The following is a 19355-nucleotide window of genomic DNA, read 5'->3' as shown; positions in this document are numbered from 1 at the left end:
GGAAGACTCCTTCATGCTTCTTCTAGCTTCTGGTGTTTGCTAGTGATCCTTTAAATTTCTTGACTTATAGATGCACCGTTCCAATCTCTGGCTCCATCATCACATAGACATCTTCTCCCTCTGTCCTTGTCTTCACTTGGTGATCTCCCATAATTTTAAACACTACTTTAAAACCAGCAGATGAGTTCCCTTAAACAAATTTGGCTCTCACCTAAAAGATATCAAAGTATATGGTAGAGGCACTTTGCTTCTCAGTCTCCTCTATAGAAATTTAGAAGGCCCCTACATTTCAGAAGGGTCTAACATTTGTAATTACACTCATGCACTAAGGTCTACAACTGTCAACCAAATACTGACAGAAAGCTACAGGATGCGACATAGAGGTGGAAGCTCCAGGGTTTGCATTAGCTTCTACTAGTTCTTTCCACTGTGTCTGCCATGTTTCATGTTATTGTTATTTAGTTACTGAGCTAATGTACTTATATTTGTAAAGGGTCTCGTGTGAACCTGTAAATAATTAAAGATGCATTAGCTCCCTGGAGGACCAGCATGAATTCCCGAACAAGCCAAAACACCTAGGGACCTAATCATGCAATTTCCCTAAAAAGCCTAGCTTTGAGGAAGAAGTCACATCACTCAGCAATGAGTAATATAATTACTCAGAGCAGTTTGCCTGGTGCTCTATAACATTCAATTTTCAGAATTAAAGGTAATGCAATTCAAAAGAAAAATAGCTGGTTTTAACAAATGAATGGCCACATCAACTATTGAAAGTGTCTTTGGGTTAGAGCCTCTGTATTAGGGTTTCGCAAGGCTTATACTCTTAATTAACATCCCATTTAGCTTGCTGTAACTTCCAGTAAGCTTCTCCAGGACAAAACAAATCAGAAATTGATTTTTGATTATAAGTCAAAAAGCAAAAGAACTGAGAAAAATTTTGAAGAAAGAGGTCAATCAGGACTAATCTTTCCAAAAGGATAAAGACAAATCAGATAAAAAAAGAAGCAGATATAATAAAAAACCCTATGAAGTGCGCCTAGAAAAAAATCATTTATTTTTTTAAGAAAAAAGGTTTAACCTGCCAGAGGAAAGAGTTAGCAGTTTGGACAGGAAAACAGCCAAATACCAAAGAATTACTTGAAGTCTAGAAGAGGAAGCTTTAAATTTTCTCAGAAAGAATTGGGTTGCTAAAGGATATAGTGTAGTTAAAAGTTGTGACATAAGACTTTCTTATAGTCTAATCTCAACTCAATGATTTCTAACTTTTTAGAATTGTATTATATGTTTAATTTATTCATAAAAATTGTGTTTCATTGTTTATTCATTTTATCATAAACATAACAAATGCAATGGCATTAGATTTAAATAACTCATTGGATTTAAAATGAGAAATAAATGTGCCCCTCTCCCCTACCTACACTATTGCACAGAGAAAGGTGCTGTTAATTTCTTTGTCCTTGTATGTTACATTTCCTTTTCCAAAAATGTAGTGTACGGGGAGACCTTCAAGATGGAGGAGGAGTGAGACGTGGAGATCACCTTCCTCCCCACAAATACATCAGAAATACATCTATATGTGTAACAACTCCTACAGAACACCCACTGAATGCTGGCAGAAGACCTCAGACCTCCCAAAAGGCAAGAAACTCCCCCACGTACCTGGGTAGCATAAAAGGAAAAAGAAAAAACAGAGACAAAAGAATAGGGACGGGACCTGCACCTCTGCAAGGGAGCCGTGAAGGAGGAAAGGTTTCCACACACTAGGAAGCCCCTTTGCGGGCGGAGACTGCGGAGGGCAGAGGGGGAAGCTTTGGAGCCACGGAGGAGAGCACAGCAACAGGGGTGCGGAGAGCAAAGCGGAGAGATTCCCGCACAGAGGATTGGTGCCGACCGGCACTCACCAGCCCGAGAAGCTTGTCTGCTCACCCGCCGGGGCAGACAGGGGCTGGGAACTGAGGCTCAGGCTTCAGTCGGAGCGCAGGGAGAGGACTGGGGTTGGTGGCACGAACACAGCCTGAAGGGGGCTAGTGCACCACAGCTAGCCAGGAGGGAGTCCAGGAAAAAGTCTGGAGCTGTCTAAGAGGCAACAGACCATTGTTACGGGGTGCACCAGGAGAGGGGATTCAGAACACCACCTAAACGAGCTCCAGAGATGGGCGTGAGCTGCGGATATCAGCGGGGACCCCAGAGATGGGCATGAGACACTAAGGCTGCTGCTGCATCAGTGGAATACCTGAATAGAAAACGAATCATCCCAAAATTGAGGCAGTGGATGTTGGGAGCAACTTTAGACTTAGGGTTTGCTCTATGCGACTGACTGGTTTCTGATTTTATGTTTATCTTAGTTTAGTATTTACACTTTATTATCATTGGTAGATTTGTTTATTGATTTGGTTGCTCTCTTCCTTTTTTTTATGTATATAAATATTGTTTTTTTCCTTTTCTCTTCTTTCAGTGTGTATGTGTAAGCTTCTTTGTGTGATTTTGTCTGTATAGCTTTGCTTTTACCATTTATCCTACAGTTCACTCTGTTTTTTTTGCTTTGTTTTGTTTTGTTTTTTAAGTATAGTTTTTAGAGCTCGTTAGCATTCATGGATTTGTTTTTTGCTTTGATAGCTCTCTTCTCTCTTTCTTTTTTCTTTTTTTTAAATACTTTTTTTTTTTTTTTTTGGCGGTACATGGTCCTCTCACTGTTGTGGCCTCTCCCGTTGTGGAGCACAGGCTTTGGACACACAGGCTCAGCGGCCATGGTTCGTGGGCCCAGCCGTTCCGCGGCATGTGGGATTTTCCCATACTGGGGCACGAACCCATATCCCCTGCATCGGCAGGCAGAATCTCAACCACTATGCCACCAGGGAAGCCCGATACTATTTAATTTTTGAATTTTTAATAATTATTTTTATTTGAATAACTTCATTTCTTTTTATTTTCTTCCTTCCTTTCTTTCTTTCTTTCTTTCTTACTTTCTTTCTTTCTTTTTTTCTCCATTTTCTTCTGGGCCATGTGTGTGACAGGGTATTGGTGCTCAGACCAGGTGCCAGGCCTGTGCCTCTGAGTTGGGAGAGCTGAGTTCAGGACACTGTCCACCAGAGACCTCCAAGCTCCACATAATATCAAATGGCGAAAGTTCTCCCAGATATCTCCATCTCAATACTAAGACCCAGCTCCACTCAATGACGAGCAAGCTACACTGCTGGACACCAAATGCCAAACAACTAGCAAGACAGGAACACAACCCCACGCATTAGCAGAGAGGCTGCCTAAAATCATCATAATCATAATCATAATAAAATCATAACACCGCAAAACATACCACTGGGCGTGGTCCTGCCCCCCAGAAAGACAAGATCCAGCCTCATCCACCAGAACACAGGCAATAGTACCCTCCCAGGAAGGTACACAACCCACTGAACCAACCTTAGCCACTGGGGGCAGACACCAAAATCAACAGAAACTACGAACCTGTAGCCTGTGAAAAGGAGACGCCAAATACAGTAAGTTAAGCAAAATGAGAAAACAGAGAAACACACAGCAGATGAAGGATCAAGGTAAAAACCTACCAGACCAAACAAGTAAAGAGGAAATAGGCAGTGTTCCTGAAAAAGAATTCAGAGTAATAATAGTAAAGATGATCCAAAATCTTGGAAATAGAATGGGGAAAATACAAGAAACGTTTAACAAGGACCTAGAAGAACTAGAGCGCAAACAATGATGAACAGCACGATAAATGAAATTAAAAATTCTCTAGAAAAAATCAGTAGCAGAATAACTGAGGCAGAAGAACAGAGAAGTGACCTGGAAGATAAAATAGTAGAAATAACTACTGCAGAGCACAATAAAGAAAAAAGAATGAAAAGAATTTAGGACAGTCTCAGAGACCGCTGGAACAACATTAAACACACCAACGTTCAAATTATAGAGGTCCCAGAAGAAGAAGAGAAAAAGAAAGGGATTGACAAAGTATTTGAAGAGATTATAGTTGAAAACTTCCCTAATAGGAGAAAGGATATAGTCAAGTCCAGGAAGTGCAGAGTCCCATACAGGATAAATCCAAGGAGAAACATGCCAGGACACATATTAATCAAACTATCAAAATTAAATACAAAGAAAAATTATTAAAAGCAGCAAGGGAAAAACAACAAATAACATACAAGGGAATCCCCATAAGGTTAACAGCTGATCTTTCAGCAGAAACTCTGCAAGCCAGAAGGGAGTGGGAAGACATATTTAAAGTGATGAAAGGGAGAAACCTACAACCAAGATTACCCAGCAAGGATCTCATTCAGATTCGACAGAGAAACTAAAACCTTTACAGACAAGCAAGAGCTAACAGAATTCAGCACCACCAAACCAGCTTTACAACAAATGCTAAAGAAACTTCTCTAGACAGAAAACACAAGACAAGAAAAGACCTACAATAACAAACCCAAAACAATTAAGAAAATGGTAATGGGAACACACATATAGATAACTACCTTAAATGTAAATGGATTAAGTGCTCCAACCAAAAGATATAGACTGGCTGAATGGATACAAAAACAAGACCTGTATATATGCTGTCTACAAGAGATCCACTTCAGACCTAGGGAAACATACAGACTGAAAGTGAGGGGATGGAAAAAGATATTCCATGCAAATGGAAATCAAAAGAAAGCTGCAGTAGCAATTCTCATATCAGACAAAACAGACTTCTTTAAAATAAAGACTATTAAAGAGACAAAGAAGGACACTATATAATGATCAAGGGATTGATCCAAGAGAAAGATATAACAATTGTAAATATTTATGCACCCAACATAGGAACACCTCAATACATAAGGTAAATGCTAACAATCATAAAGGGGAAATCGACAGTAACACAGTCACAGTAGGGAATTTTATCACCCCACTTTCACCAATGGACAGATCATCCAAAATGAAAATAAATAAGGAAACACAAGTTTTAAATGATACATTAAACAAATGGACTTAAGAGATATTTATAGGACATTCCATCCAAAAACAACAGAATACACCTTCTTCTCAAGTGTTCATGGAATATTCTCCAGGATAGATCATATCTTGGGTCACAAATCAAGCCTCGGTAAATTTAAGAAAATTGAAGTGGTATCAAGTATCTTTTCCAACCACAACGCTGTGAGACTAGATATCAATTACAGGAAGAAATCTGTAAAAAATACAAAACACACGGAGATTAAACAATATGCTACTAAATAACCAAGAGATCACTGAAGAAATCAAAGAGGAAATCAAAAAAATACCTAGAAACAAATGACAATGAAAACACGACAACCCAAAACCTATGGGATGCAGCAAAAGCAGTTCTAAGAGGGAAGTTTATAGCAATACAGTCCTACCTCAAGAAACAGGAAACATCTCAAGTAAACAACCTAACCTTACACCTAAAGCAATTAGAGAAAGAAGAACAAAAAAACCCCAAAGTTAGCAGAAGGAAAGAAATCATAAAGATCAGATCAGAAATAAATGAAAAAGAAATGAAGGAAACAATAGCAAAGATCAATAAAACTAAAAGCTGGTTCTTTGAGATGATAAACAAAATTGATAAACCATTAGCCAGACTCATCAAGAAAAAAAGGGAGAAGACTCAAATCAGTAGAATTAGAAGTGAAAAAGGAGAAGTTAAAACTGACACTGCAGAAATACAAAGGATCATGAGAGATTACCACAGGCAACAATATGCCAATAAAATGGACAACCTGGAAGAAATGGACAAATTCTTTGAAAAGCACAACCTTCTGAGACTGAACCAGGGAGAAACAGAAAATATAAACAGACTGATCACAAGCACTGAAGTTGAGACTGTGATTAAAAATCTTCCAACAAACAAAAGCCCAGGACCAGATGGCTTCTTGCCTCCTTTATCAAAGATAAGGTGACCATATGTGCGTGGGTTTATCTCTGGGGCAATAAACCCAAATTCTATCAAACATTTAGAGAAGAGCTAACACCTATCCTTCTCAAACTCTTCCAAAATATAGCAGAGAGAGGAATACTCCAAAACTCATTCTACGAGGCCACCATCACCCTGATACCAAAACCAGACGAGATGTCACAAAGAAAGAAAACTACAGGCCAGTATCACTGATGAACATAGATGCAAAAATCCTCAACAAAATACTAGCAAACAGAATCTAACAGCGTATTGAAAGGATCATACACCATGATCAAGTGGGATTTTTCCCAGGAATGCAAGGATTATTCAATATATGTGTATCAATCAATGTGATACACCATATCAACAAACTGAAGGAGAAAAACCAAATGATAATCTTAATAGATGCAGAAAAAGCTTTTGACAAAATTCAACACCCATTCATGATAAAAACCCTCCAGAAAGTAGGCATAGAGGGAACTTGCTTAACATAATAAAGGCCATATATGACAAACGCACAGCCAACATCATTCTCAATGGTGAAAAACTGAAAACATTTCCTCTAAGATCAGGAATGAAACAAGGTTGTCCACTCTCATCACTATTATTCAACATAGTTTTGGAAGTTTTAGCCACAGCAATCAGAGAAATAAGAGAAATAAAAGGTATCCAAATTGGAAAAGAAGAAGTAAAGCTGTCACTGTTTGCAGATGACATGATACTATAGATAGAGAATCCTAAAGATGCTACCAGAAAACTACTAGAGCTAATCAATGAATTTGGTAAAGTAGCAGGATACAAAATTAATGCACAGAAATCTCTCGCATTCCTATGCACTAATGATGAAAAATCTGAGAGAAAAATTAAGGAAACACTCCCATTTACCATTGCAACAAAAAGAATAAAATACCTAGGAGTAAACCTACCTAAGGAGACAAAAGACCTGTATGCAGAAAACTATAAGACACTGAAGAAATAAATTAAAGATGATACAAACAGATGGAGAGATATACCATGTCCTTGGATTGGAAGAATCAACATTGTGAAAATGACTATACTATCCAAAGCAATCTACAGAATCAGTGCAATCCCTATCAAACTACCAATGGCATTTTTCACAGAACTACAATGAAAAATTTCACAGTGTGTATGGAAACACAAAAGACCCCAAATAGCCAAAGCAGTCTTGAGCTGGAGGACTCAGGCTCCCAGACTGCAGACTATACTACAAAGCTATAGTAATGAAGGCAGTATGGTACTGGCACAAAAACAGAAAGATAGATCAATGGAACAGGATAGAAAGCCCAGAGATAAACCCACGCACATATGGTCACCTTATCTTTGATAAAGGAGGCAAGAATATACAGTGGAGAAAAGACAGGCTCTTCAATAAGTGGTGCTGGGAATGCTGGACAGCTACATGTAAAAGAATGAAATTAGAACACTCCCTAACACCATACACAAAAATAAACTCAAAATTGATTAAAGACCTAAAGGTAAGGCCAGACATTATAAAACTCTTAGACAAAAACATAGGCAGAACATTCTATGACATAAATCACAGCAAGATCCTTTTTGACCCACCTCCTAGGGAAGTGGGAATAAAAACAAAAATAAACAAATCGGACCTAATGAAAGTTAAGAGCTTTTGCACAGCAAAGGAAACCATAAACAAGACCAAAAGACAACCCTCAGAATGGAAGAAAATATTTGCAAATGAAGCAACTGACAAAGGATTAATCTCCAAAATTTACAAGCAGCTCATGTAGCTCAATATCAAAAAAACAAACAACCCAATCTAAAAATGGGCAGAAGACCTAAGTAGACATTTCTCCAAAGAAGATATACAGAGTGCCAACAAACACATGAAAGGATGCTCAACATCACTAATCTTTAGAGAAATGCAAATCAAAACTACAATGAGGTATCACCTCACACCAGTTAGAATGGGCATCATCAGAAAATCTACAAACAGCAAATGCTGGAGAGGGTGTGGAGAAAAGGGAACCCGCTTGCACTGCTGGTGGGAATGTAAATTGATATAGCCACTATGGAGAATAGTATGGAGGTTCCTTATAAAACTAAAAATAGCACTACCATACGACGTAGAAATCCCACTACTGGGCATATACCCTGAGAAAACCATAATTCAAAAAGAGTCATGTACCACAGTGTTCATTGCAGCTCTATTTACAATAGCCAGAACATGCAAGCAACCTAACCTGTCCATTGACAGATGAATGAATAAAGAAGATGTGGCACATATATACAATGTAGTATTTCTCAGCCATAAAAAAAACGAAACTGAGTTTTTTGTAGTGAGGTGGATGGACCTAGAGTCTGTCATACGGAGTGAAGTAAGTCGGAAGAGAAAAGCAAATACCGTATGCTAACACATATATATGGAATCTTAAAAAAAAAAAAAAAATGGTTCTGAGGAACCTAGGGACGGGACAGGAATAAAGACGCAGACGTAGAGAATGTACTTGAGGACACGGGGAGGGGGAAGGGTAAGCTGGGACGAAGTGAGAGAGTGGCATGGACATATATACACTACCAAATGTAAAATAGATAGCTAGTGGGAAGCAGCCGCATAGCACAGGGAGATCTGCTTGTTGCTTTGTGACCACCTAGAGGGGTGAGATAGGGAGGGTGAGAGGGAGACACAAGAGGGAGTGGATGTGAGGATATAGGTATAGCTGATTCACTTTGTTATAAAGGAGAAACTAACACACCGTTGTAAAGCAATTATACTCCAATAAAGATGTTAAAAAAAAGTAGTGTACTATACTAGTATACGTACGGTCTATTCATGAACTTTGATTTTATCATTTAATATGTCTTAGATCCCTTTTCATAACAGCATATATCTCTACCCATGATTTTTTTTTTTTTTTTGGTACGCGGGCCTGTCACTTCTGTGGCCTCTCCCGTTGCGGAGCACAGGCTCCGGACGCGCAGGCTCAGCGGCCATGGCTCACGGGCCCAGCCGCTCCACGGCATGTGGGATCTTCCTGGACCGGGGCACGAACCTGTGTCCCCTGCATCGGCAGGCAGACTCTCAACTACTGCGCCACCAGGGAAGCCCATACCCATGATTTTAGTTATTGCATAGTGCATCATTCCGATGTACAATTATTTATTTACCCAATCTCTTATCAGTGATTATTTAGATTGTTTCCAGTTTGCCCTTGCAAACAACACTGCAAAGAACAATCCTTACACATATATTATTGTACGTGTATCACAGGGTTTGTTCTACCAAAGAGAATATACATTGCTAATTTTGGTAGATGCCACCAAATTGTACACCAAAAAGATTTAATCAGTACACACACTCTCTAAGATTATGTGTGAGAATAGCCCTGGTTCCCAACCAGGTATTTGACAACCGTAGATATTACCAAATATAAACTTTGCCAATTTATTAGTTGATAACTGGCAGTCCAATACTATTTGGATTTGAATACCTTGAGTTATCATTGAGGCTGAGCATCTTTTCACGCATTCATTGGTAATTTGCTTCTCTTTCTCTGTTGTCTCTTTTTCTATGTTATACAGGTTTCCCAAGCTTTCCAAAAATAAAATGAAACCTTTCCTAAGCCAAAATGGCATAAAGCAATGCAATTACCTTAAGACAGATCTTGCTAATGAACACACAAAATAAATCGAGGTAAAGCACAGATGCTCACTGACAAAGTTTGAAGGTATTGGCGGCTTGATGCTGAGATGTTGAGTGTGGAAGGAGCTTAGTGATACCACTCTCGCTGCTGGGCTGCGCTATGCCTCTATAACGGCTCTCAGCAAAACAAACGCTGAAGCCTATTTCTTCTTTTTGCCTTTTTTTTACAAAAGTGAAAAACCTCTTTAGATTTCTTCCAGTTAGTGAAAAGGCAGGTAGTCCTGTAAATCTTTTGTAAAAGAGAAGTGGCAAAAAGTGAACTTTAGAAAAGTAGGGGATATGTGTACTTATTCATACCATCTACCCTTCTGCATATTGGGCTCTTCACTGTTTTCTTAATCATTTGTAAGTTTAAAAAATGACCTATTTATCGGCTGCATTTTAGTCTAACAATTTTTCTCAATTGTTTATCTTTTATCAATGATTATGGAATTTCTTGCTATTTAGAAAGATTGTTTAAAATATTTTATATAAACTAATTTTATTCTTTGCCATTAATATCGCTGGGTTTGAAATCTTCCAGACCTCCCTGTAAACCAACTACAGGAAATTTTCCTCAGAGATAAATTGCCTTTTTCCCATTTGATTGTTGAGAAAGAATAACATTGGCAATGTGAGGCACTGAGGAAATTTAATCTGTGCATAATTGCTTTTAACCCTCATAATAATCCTATGAGATAAATATTATTTATTATCCCCATCTTAAGGACAAGGAAACTGGTTTAAATAATTTAAGAACTTTGCTTAAACTCATAAAAGAAGTAAATGGTGAGACCAGAATTCAAATCTAGGCAATGTGAATCTGAGCTTGAGCACTTTGCCTCTACATTAACTATTTCCTTTTGAGATTTCTATTACAGTGCCTGCAACATTTACAACACTTATTTTTTACGTCTCCAAGAAATCCTTTGTAGGGTAGGGAATGCATTAATCTCTGCATTCCCCAGAGCATACCACAGGACCTGGAAATCAGAAAATGATGGAAAATATTTACTGAAAGAATTATTAATCTGTGATAGTTGTTATAAACATTCAATTAGTTGTGCATGCTTACCAATTGCTATAAGGGAGTCAAAAGAAAGAAATTACAGATCTTTTCTTGGAGAATTTATAGTTTACTACCGGAAAGTTAAACTATATATACTTGTGAAAGACTGAAGGATATTTACAAAAGAATATCTACTTAATCCCCAAGAGGCTGTATTAATAATGAAGCAAACAAGTTTGTTCATAAACAACTGAATAAATGAATGAATGAATGGTTTTGCTTTGCCTTGCCAGTTATTTTTTTCCCCCAAGATCTCTACTCTTATATTATTATTTTTAAAAAGTATCGAGTTAACCTTCTAAAAAGAAAAAAAATGAGTGTGTGGCTCAGTTTGGAAACAAAGTATTACAGAGTAGAAATTCAGGATTAAGGTCAGATTCTATGCAACAATGCTGAAACAGAAAAGCCTGATTTTTAGCTCAGTTCTCCAACTGAGTGCTAGGTGAGTGCTGGAGGTGTGAGAACGTAAGCCAGTATAATTGGCTTTGAAATACATCTTTGAAAAATTCTGTCTCGTTATGGCATGCCACATATGCTAGCATTTGACCCCTGGAAAAAAGGATGGTATCACACCGAAATCTTGACTTACAATTTTTTCATATTGCTCGCTAAATGGATTTCTCTCTATTTCATTCTTATGTTGAGAGCAGACAGAATTCTTACTCATACAAAAGGGATAGTCACCTGAAGCTTTTCCTTCAATTATCACTAGAGTGAGAAAGTTAATCAAGGGATTATGTATATTTATATATATCAGATAAATAATATGGATAGGTTGTAGAATATATAGGGTATGTTACAGGCTGAATTTTGCCCCTCCTCCCCAATTCATGTGTTGAAATGCTAACCCCCAGAACCTCAGAATGTGACTGTATTTGGAGACAGGGACTTTAAAGATGTAATTAAAGATGTAATTAAGGAAAATGAACTCCTATGGGTGGTACCTGAACTAATAGGACCGATGTTCCTATTTGAAGAGGAAAGTTGGACACAGCTATGCATGCACACAGAGAAAAGACCCCATGAGGACAAAGGGAGAAGATGGTCATCTACAAGTCAAGGAGAGAGGCCTCAGAATGAAATCAATCCTGCTGATGCCTTGAACTCGGACTTGTAGCCTCCAGAACTGTGAGAAAATAAATTCTGTTGTTTAAGCTGCCCAGTCTGTGGTATTTGTTTTAGTAAACTTAAAGAACTAATACAGGGTACAGATAGATAGATAGATTTTTATATTTATATATGTATAAACATTCTTTTCTGGTATGTAGAGAACAAGAGGGAAAAGAATCTCACATCTCTCTTCCTTTCTGCTCTTTTTGGATTGCAGACTCTCCTCGTAAATACAAAAAGTAATAATGCTAACAAAGTAAACAGAAAGGAAAATAATACTATTTTTGACCCCTGTGCAATCTTTTCTAAAATTACTGCATTTTTTTAATTTACATTGAGAAGTTGATGTTTAAAGTTTTATTAACGTGGAAGAACTCACTACTCTTCCAAACATACAGAAATAATAGATAAAATATGATAGAGGATTCTTTTAAAATACACAGCTGAATTAGAATAATAGAAAGTAATTCCCTGCCCCCACCAAGCACAGAGCCAAGCATCACACTGCAGGTTGCTATAAGACCTAGGTCTAAGGACTGAAAGTTAGGATATATATTGAGAGAAAGAAAAAAGGATAATGCAAATTTCATAAAATAATAACAATATTAACAATCAGGATAAAGGGTGTGTGGGTATTATGGGTGCTACTGTTTTTTTCATGTGCTCAATTTCAAACTTAAGTTTGAATTGTTTCCAAATAAAAAATCTTTAAGTTAAAAAACAGAAAGATATTTTTGGGTAACATTTTCACACCTAGGCTTTTCAGATACAGGAAGTACTCCAAGTGCTGAGCAAACTCCATAAGAATAAACGCATACCTACATACACCACAGTGAAATTGCAAAATACTAAAGACACAAAGAATATCTTGGAATCCACCAGAGAGGAAAAGCACATAACCTGCAATGAAAGGCAACTAGATTATTGCAGACTTTTCTTCATCTGCCGTGAGAACAGGCAATAGAGAAATAACATCTTCCAAGTTGACAACCCTCAAACTAGAATTCTACAGCCTAATAAACCATCATTCAATGGGCAGGGCTTAAAAATATTACCAGGACTTCCTTGGTGGTGCAGTGATTAAGAGTCTGCCTGCCAATGCCGGGGAAACGGGTTCGATCCCTGGTCGGGGAAGATCCCACATGCCGCAGAGCAACTAAGCCTGTGTGCCACAACTACTGAGTCTGCGCTCCACAACTACTGAAGCCCGCGTGCCTAGAGCCCATGCTCCACAACAAGAGAAGCCACCACAGTGAGAAGCCCGCATACTGCAACAAAGAGTAGCCCCCGCTCACCGCAACCAGAGAAAAAGCCTGCCTGCAGCAACGAAGACCCAACGCAGCCAAAAATAAATAAATAAATTTGTAAAAAAAAAAAAAAAAGAAGAATTCCTGACTGGGTAATGGGTAGGACATCATAAGGTTTTCTTTTCCACAGAGTGTCTGACACAGTTGCAATAATTTATTAAATAAAAGTAAAAGTCACATTATATGAAGAGACAGAACAGGTCAAAGAAACTGGGCTTTCTAGATGAGTGTTAATCAATGTGGATCTAAAAGCAACAGGAAAAGCAAAAGGATTTGGGCTTGGAGTGTGAGGAGATTTTTAGGTGCTGCAGAAAGGCTGTGGTGTCTTTCCATGAAAGCTGGAATTGGGTTAAAATAAGATAAGAAAACCTCAGTGAAGAGATAAGTCCTTTTCCACTGAATGTCTCCTTCAGTGGAGAAATTAAAGTAAAAGGGGATTTCTTTATCATAGAAAGGGGAGAGGGAGGCCACTGTTTCAGAGGGAGGAGAGCTGTGAGAGGAGGGATCTGGAAAGAAAACCTGTGAGTCATGAAGAAATGATAGTACACGAGAAGGTGGATACTTTGATCAGTTAAGGTTGCAGTAAAAGGTAAGGGTGTGTGGCTTGACAGAATGTGTTGGCTGCATGTTTTCTAAAATAGTTAATTCCAGCAGTCCCTTGACCCTTCCTGGCTGAGGAAATAGCAGCCTAGTGGATGAAGTTTAGACCTTTCTAGAAGAAGAAAGAAAAACACTGTCTTTTAAAAACTAGTCCAGAAAAATAATAATTATGAGGGGATAATATGCCCATTAATTTATTAAATGTAAAGAGATAGCTCTATCTGCTTCTCTATCTATAGCACCATTGATTTATTTTACTTTTTTTCCTCTCTCTTTCCCACCCAACATTTTCAAGTACTTTTCAGACCACTGAGTGTGCATTGTCTCTGGGGAGGGATGTGAAAAGATAAAGCAGAGGAAAATGTTTTTCAGGCTTTGGTTTCTAAGGTTCTAAGCCTTAGGGAACTAGAGAGGATTCTAGACTTACCAAGGTATTTCGAGGCAGAGCAGAATTTTCCCCCACCTTCTCATTAAACCAGAACCAAAACCAAAATGAGACAAAATCCAAAATACTTTGGGTTCAGATTAGAAGAGAGAGAAGAGAGGATGATGAACTTGGGAAGAAGTAAGACCTGGAGATAGAGCCACCCTTAGAGTCACCCTGAAAGGAAGGAGGCAAGTTGCAACAGCAAAGACCTGCAGCCACATATGTAATTGGGGGTCCAAGGAGCTGGACCTGAGTGAGCTGACAAGCTTGCACTTGTATAAGCAGAATGTGCTGCCTCATCACAGGGGTAATGCTAACTGAACTTCCCCTCTGTAGCCTTGGGTAGATTCATTCTCCACAGCATTGTGCCTAAGGATCACAAGTGACCCCTGTCAGTGCCCACAGGTGTAGATAACAACAGCCCTAAAATGCCATTGGATGAAAGGGGGTGGGGAGTTTTATATGGATGAGGAAGTCCTTGTTCCTGAACCCTGGTAATGTTACTGAACCAAACTTATGTCCCTTCACCTGACTCACAGCAGAGACAGTTTATTGACACCAGGTTGTGGTGAAGGAAAGTACAGTGTTTATTGTAGGGCCAAGCAAGGAGAATGGGCAGCTCATGCTCAAAAGATCTGAACTCCCTGATGGATTTCAGGGAAGGGTTTTTAAAGGTAAGATGAGGGAGAGGGTGGCAGGGTGCCTGATCAGCTTGTGAACACTCTTCTGATTGGTTGGTGGTGAGGTAATCGGGAGTCAACATCGTCAACTTTCTGGTTCCAACCAGTCTGGGGTCTACATGCTGGTGGTCAGCAGTTAACTTCTTCCACCTGATGGGGGCTTTCATATCTGCAAAACAACTGAAAGATATGGCTCAGGATATTATCTATAACCCTTGACGAGGAACTAAATGTCTTTTGACTTTGTTTTATGGATAAACTATTATTATTTTATGTTGCTTGACTGCTTTCCTTTGTTTCTGCATTTTCTCACTTTTTAAATTAAATTTGCTCTTTGGAACTCGGGAAAGGCCTAGGAGGCTAAAACTTTTCTATAAATAAGAGGTGTGGGGGGCTTCCCTGGTGGCTCAGTGGTTGAGAGTCTGCCTGCTGATGCAGGGTACACGGGTTCATGCCCTGGTCCAGGAAGATCCCACATGCTGCGGAGCAGATAGGCCCATGAGCCATGGCTGCTGAGCCTGCACATCTGGAGCCTGTGCTCCGCAACGGGAGAGGCCACAACAGTGAGAGGCCCACGTACCACAAAAAATAATAATAATAATAAGAGGTGGGGGACTTTGTGTGGGGGCGTGGGCTGTCCCTGGGAAGGCCCCAAAGGGTCCTGCTCAGTTTTAGTAAGATATACCCCGACTACAGAGCCTTCCACCAATGTCAGATAAGCAGTATCTAAATGGCCCCTAGAAGTAGGGTTTACTGAAGAAATTCATTTTAAAAAGAAATCTTTTCTTTTAGAGTTGAGAAAAGTAGAGTAAAAGTAAAATAAACACCTCATTTATGGAAGTGTAACAATGTTTGCTTTCCATCTTTTTGTTGTTGTTAGTTCTGAACTTTCCACGGGAAAATAAATGATCACTTCAAAATCTGTAATTTGAACATCAGGCTAAATTTGTTTAAAATAAACTAAAATGTTTTAAAATGCCAATAATCCTCATAATTATTGAAAATTTAAAAATAAGGAGAAAAAAATTAAGACATTCATAATACCAACATTCAGAGATAAATACTTTTAACATTTTGGTATAATTTCCAAGACACTATGAGACGTAACCATTCAGATGTAAAGAATCTTACTTTGTAAGAGTTTGATTTCACACTGTTTTTTCATCTTACAAGGCATATGTTGAGTGTGACAAAAGGGGAGCCACCATGAGGGCATGAAGGCATCTTTGTAGGTATAAAGTTCGTGACTTTTGTAGTAAGTTTTCTTTTCAAGAAACTCACAGTTTTCTAGTGTATACCAGCAATGGTCTGGTGGACTGTTTGCATTGTCTTTATTGATTTATTTTTTCTTTACTGTTTGTGTCGGTCAACAATTACCACAACAATGCTGAGTAACAAATCCACTCCAAACTCTGTGGCTTAAAGCAGCAATTTATTCTTATTAATGTGTCTGTGCCTGATCCAAGCTGGAGTAGACTGGGCTTGGTTCCAAGTTGCAAACTGAATCCAGATCTGCCCTACATTTCTGTCATCCTTCTGGGAACCAACAGATTACCTAGGTTATGCTCTTCTCATGGTGATGGACAGGTGCAAGAGAGCAAGTCTAACCACACTCACACATTTCAAGCTTCTACTTGTTTCACATCTGTGAACAACCTATGGGCCAGAACAAGTCGATGGACCAGCCCAAAGGCAAGGGCAGCAATGTACACTATACCTGGCAGGAGACCAAAGAGAGTCACATGTCCAGCAACAACTAGTAGACTTTGCTCATGCGGATTAGAGGGCAGGAAAATTATTGAGTAATAATGGAATCTATTCCATTAAATTTCAATACAAACATTGAGTATCATAAGTTTGCTTTGTCAATTCTTGAAGTGATTGTATACTGTTAAGGTCAATGGTACTTACATTTTGATTTACAAAAATTTCCCTTATGACAACTTTCCATGAATGACTCACTTTCATAAGATAGGAGAAGAAACATACATTTTTATTGACTTTATCATTACTAGGTTGTTTTGTAACCACTTTTCCATGACAGTAACCAGTAATAGCAATATTAATTCTAATTCCTGATTCTATTTTAAATTTCCCTTGTTAAACTAGAAGTTTAAACAGGTAGAACAATCATTTTAAACACAAAGTATTCCCTACACAGGGCAGTAGAAAGGCTAAAGACCCCAAGAGAAGAGAGGGTCAGATTTAGGAACTAAGACCCTATAAACTGGTTTTAGGGATCAGAAACTAGGACAAAGGGAAGAAGGCTCTTTGACTGCCCGTGAGAGCCTGTCCACTGATGACATCTCACGCTTTCATAAAAGCAAAACCCTAAATGAAAACCAACAAAGTGACTCTGAAAAGAGTGCTCTGAGGTAGCTCCTCATTTCAGCCAAATCCCACCTGCAGCTGCTGCTTTCACTATAAGTTTCCATCTCAACAGCCCTGGAAAGAACATGACTCTATTCCTTTTTCCTCCTCCCTCCCTCCTTGCCTTCCTGCCTTCCTTCCTTCCTTCCTTCCTTCCTTCCTCTCTCTCTCCCCACCCTCCCTCTCGCTCTCAGTCTCTTTCTCTCTTAAATAAACTTTTTTCTATACATATTCATAAAGTTGAAAGCAACGTGAAAACCCATTTAGTGTATACCTCTGCTATTAGACTGGACCACACCTAAAATAATCTGGACAGAAAAGAAAAACTTGGTGAGAGTTGGCAACCTTTTAGTTGGAAGTTTGCTAATGTCAGCATTTCAGGAGGCTGGTGTGCCAGGTGGCAGGAGGAAATAGACTTGTATTATATGGGAGATATGAGCTACTGGCACTGACAAAGTAGTGCTGCTATCATGGCTTGGTCTTGATGGAATCAAGCTTAGGTTGGGCCTGGTGTAGCTCTAGGCTAAACTGTTGGCTAAGATTGATTTGCTAGGACAGGCAATAACTTCCCTAGAACTGCAAGCATTTATTATATAGGGCGACTGTTTATGTCACCTGCCCAGTTTGCCATACAACACTATTGTTGAAGAACTCTAGCCAGCAGATACTGAGCAAGTCGTGCCATGTGTTTTCCCTTTCAGAATCTTTCAGTGGCTAAGAAATTCAGATGTCTGTGCTTCACACATAATTTCCTTCATGATTTGATATTTGAGTAGCTTTCTAGCTTCATCTGTAGTAATATTCTGTCCTCATGCTTCATGCAGTGGCATGGTAAATGTTTTAACTGTCAGCTCTCTGGAGAAGAAAGTTGAGGCCCTGCTTTGCAGTGATTCTGACTTCTGTGGTGAATATTCCCATTTTAGCTGATCTCAAGCTACCAGTGTGAAATCAGTGAAGGGAGAGTGGGGAAGAGCTGTGTACCATTGGTCTTGCAACCTTATGGGAGCCAGCTTGGGCACACCACTGACTCCAGACCTTCCCACAGCCGAGAATGTTCTTCACTTTCTTTACTCCTACTCTGCCTCCGATACTCAGCATCACTGATACCCACTTCCCCCCCAGCTCATCTGAGTTATGTGCCCAATGTGCGTTTCACACTCTCCTTCCTTCTTTAAACAAGCACTTATTGTTTTCTGCGTTTCACACGTTAGCTTAAGTATTAGAGAAATACTGTTGAACAGAGCAAATTACTCAGGCTCTGGGCACATTTGCTCAGCCTTGTAAGAGAGGAGGACAAACAGTATGTGTGGTACGTGCTGTTACTGGGGTAAGCGCAGAGGAGGGGCACCAATATGGAGCATAGCATGCAAGTATTCTCACTACTTCACTGTAAGAATAAAATGAGAAGAAATCCAAACTGGGAGGAATAAAATAATACATTTTTTTGAGATATTTCAACCCCCCAAATATTAGTGAACACTCCAGACCCAGTCTAGAGAAATGTAGTAAACTGGTGATGTAGTAAATGATTTTTTATCAGACCAGTAAGAGATCAGTAAGAGATATTGCCTTCATTCTTTCTCACGTGCTGCCCCTAAACGTGAAATGAGTAACGGACTTGGGCCTAACAAATCAGAATACTTCATGCACTTGACCACAGTGATTGTCCAAAGATAGACCCTTGACCGGAGGTGGGTGGCTAATCTCATTACTTTTATCCTGGGATTCATATAGAGTTCCTGGGGAAAAGAAGCTATCTTTTCCCCCCTGCCCGGGCTTAATAAGCTGGAATGTTATAGGGGATTACCAGAGGGCCATTTTCTCTGGTATTTGAAAGTATGAAAATGCCACGCAGAAATGGAAATGGGAAGAGAGAGACAATGGGTTGAGTTGAGTCCTCAGTTCAATTCCCTGAGCTGCTAGGTCTACCAGCTCTTGCTCTGGTCTGCTACGCCACCCAAACATCCTTCCCAGTTGTCAGAACCAACAAATCAAGTGTTGCTTTTGCTGGTTTGAGTTAGAGTTCTGTGATACAACAAAACATTTCCTGACAAATATAGTGACCCTGGATGTGACCTCAAGGGGGCAAGACTGGGTTATAAAAACTGCACCTCCAGGGAGGCACTTGTTCCACGTCCCTCGAGCTCCTTCCTCTACCTAGAATCCGTATGGGCTCCCAGAGGGCACCAAGTACGTGGGCAGGGCCTACAAATATGAATAAGAGGAAGTCCCTGTGCA

Source organism: Delphinus delphis, chromosome 3 (assembly GCF_949987515.2).
Source record: "Delphinus delphis chromosome 3, mDelDel1.2, whole genome shotgun sequence".
NCBI lineage: Eukaryota > Metazoa > Chordata > Mammalia > Artiodactyla > Delphinidae > Delphinus > Delphinus delphis.
The sequence above is the reverse complement of the archived record's forward strand: the minus strand, read 5'-3'. Positions refer to the sequence as shown.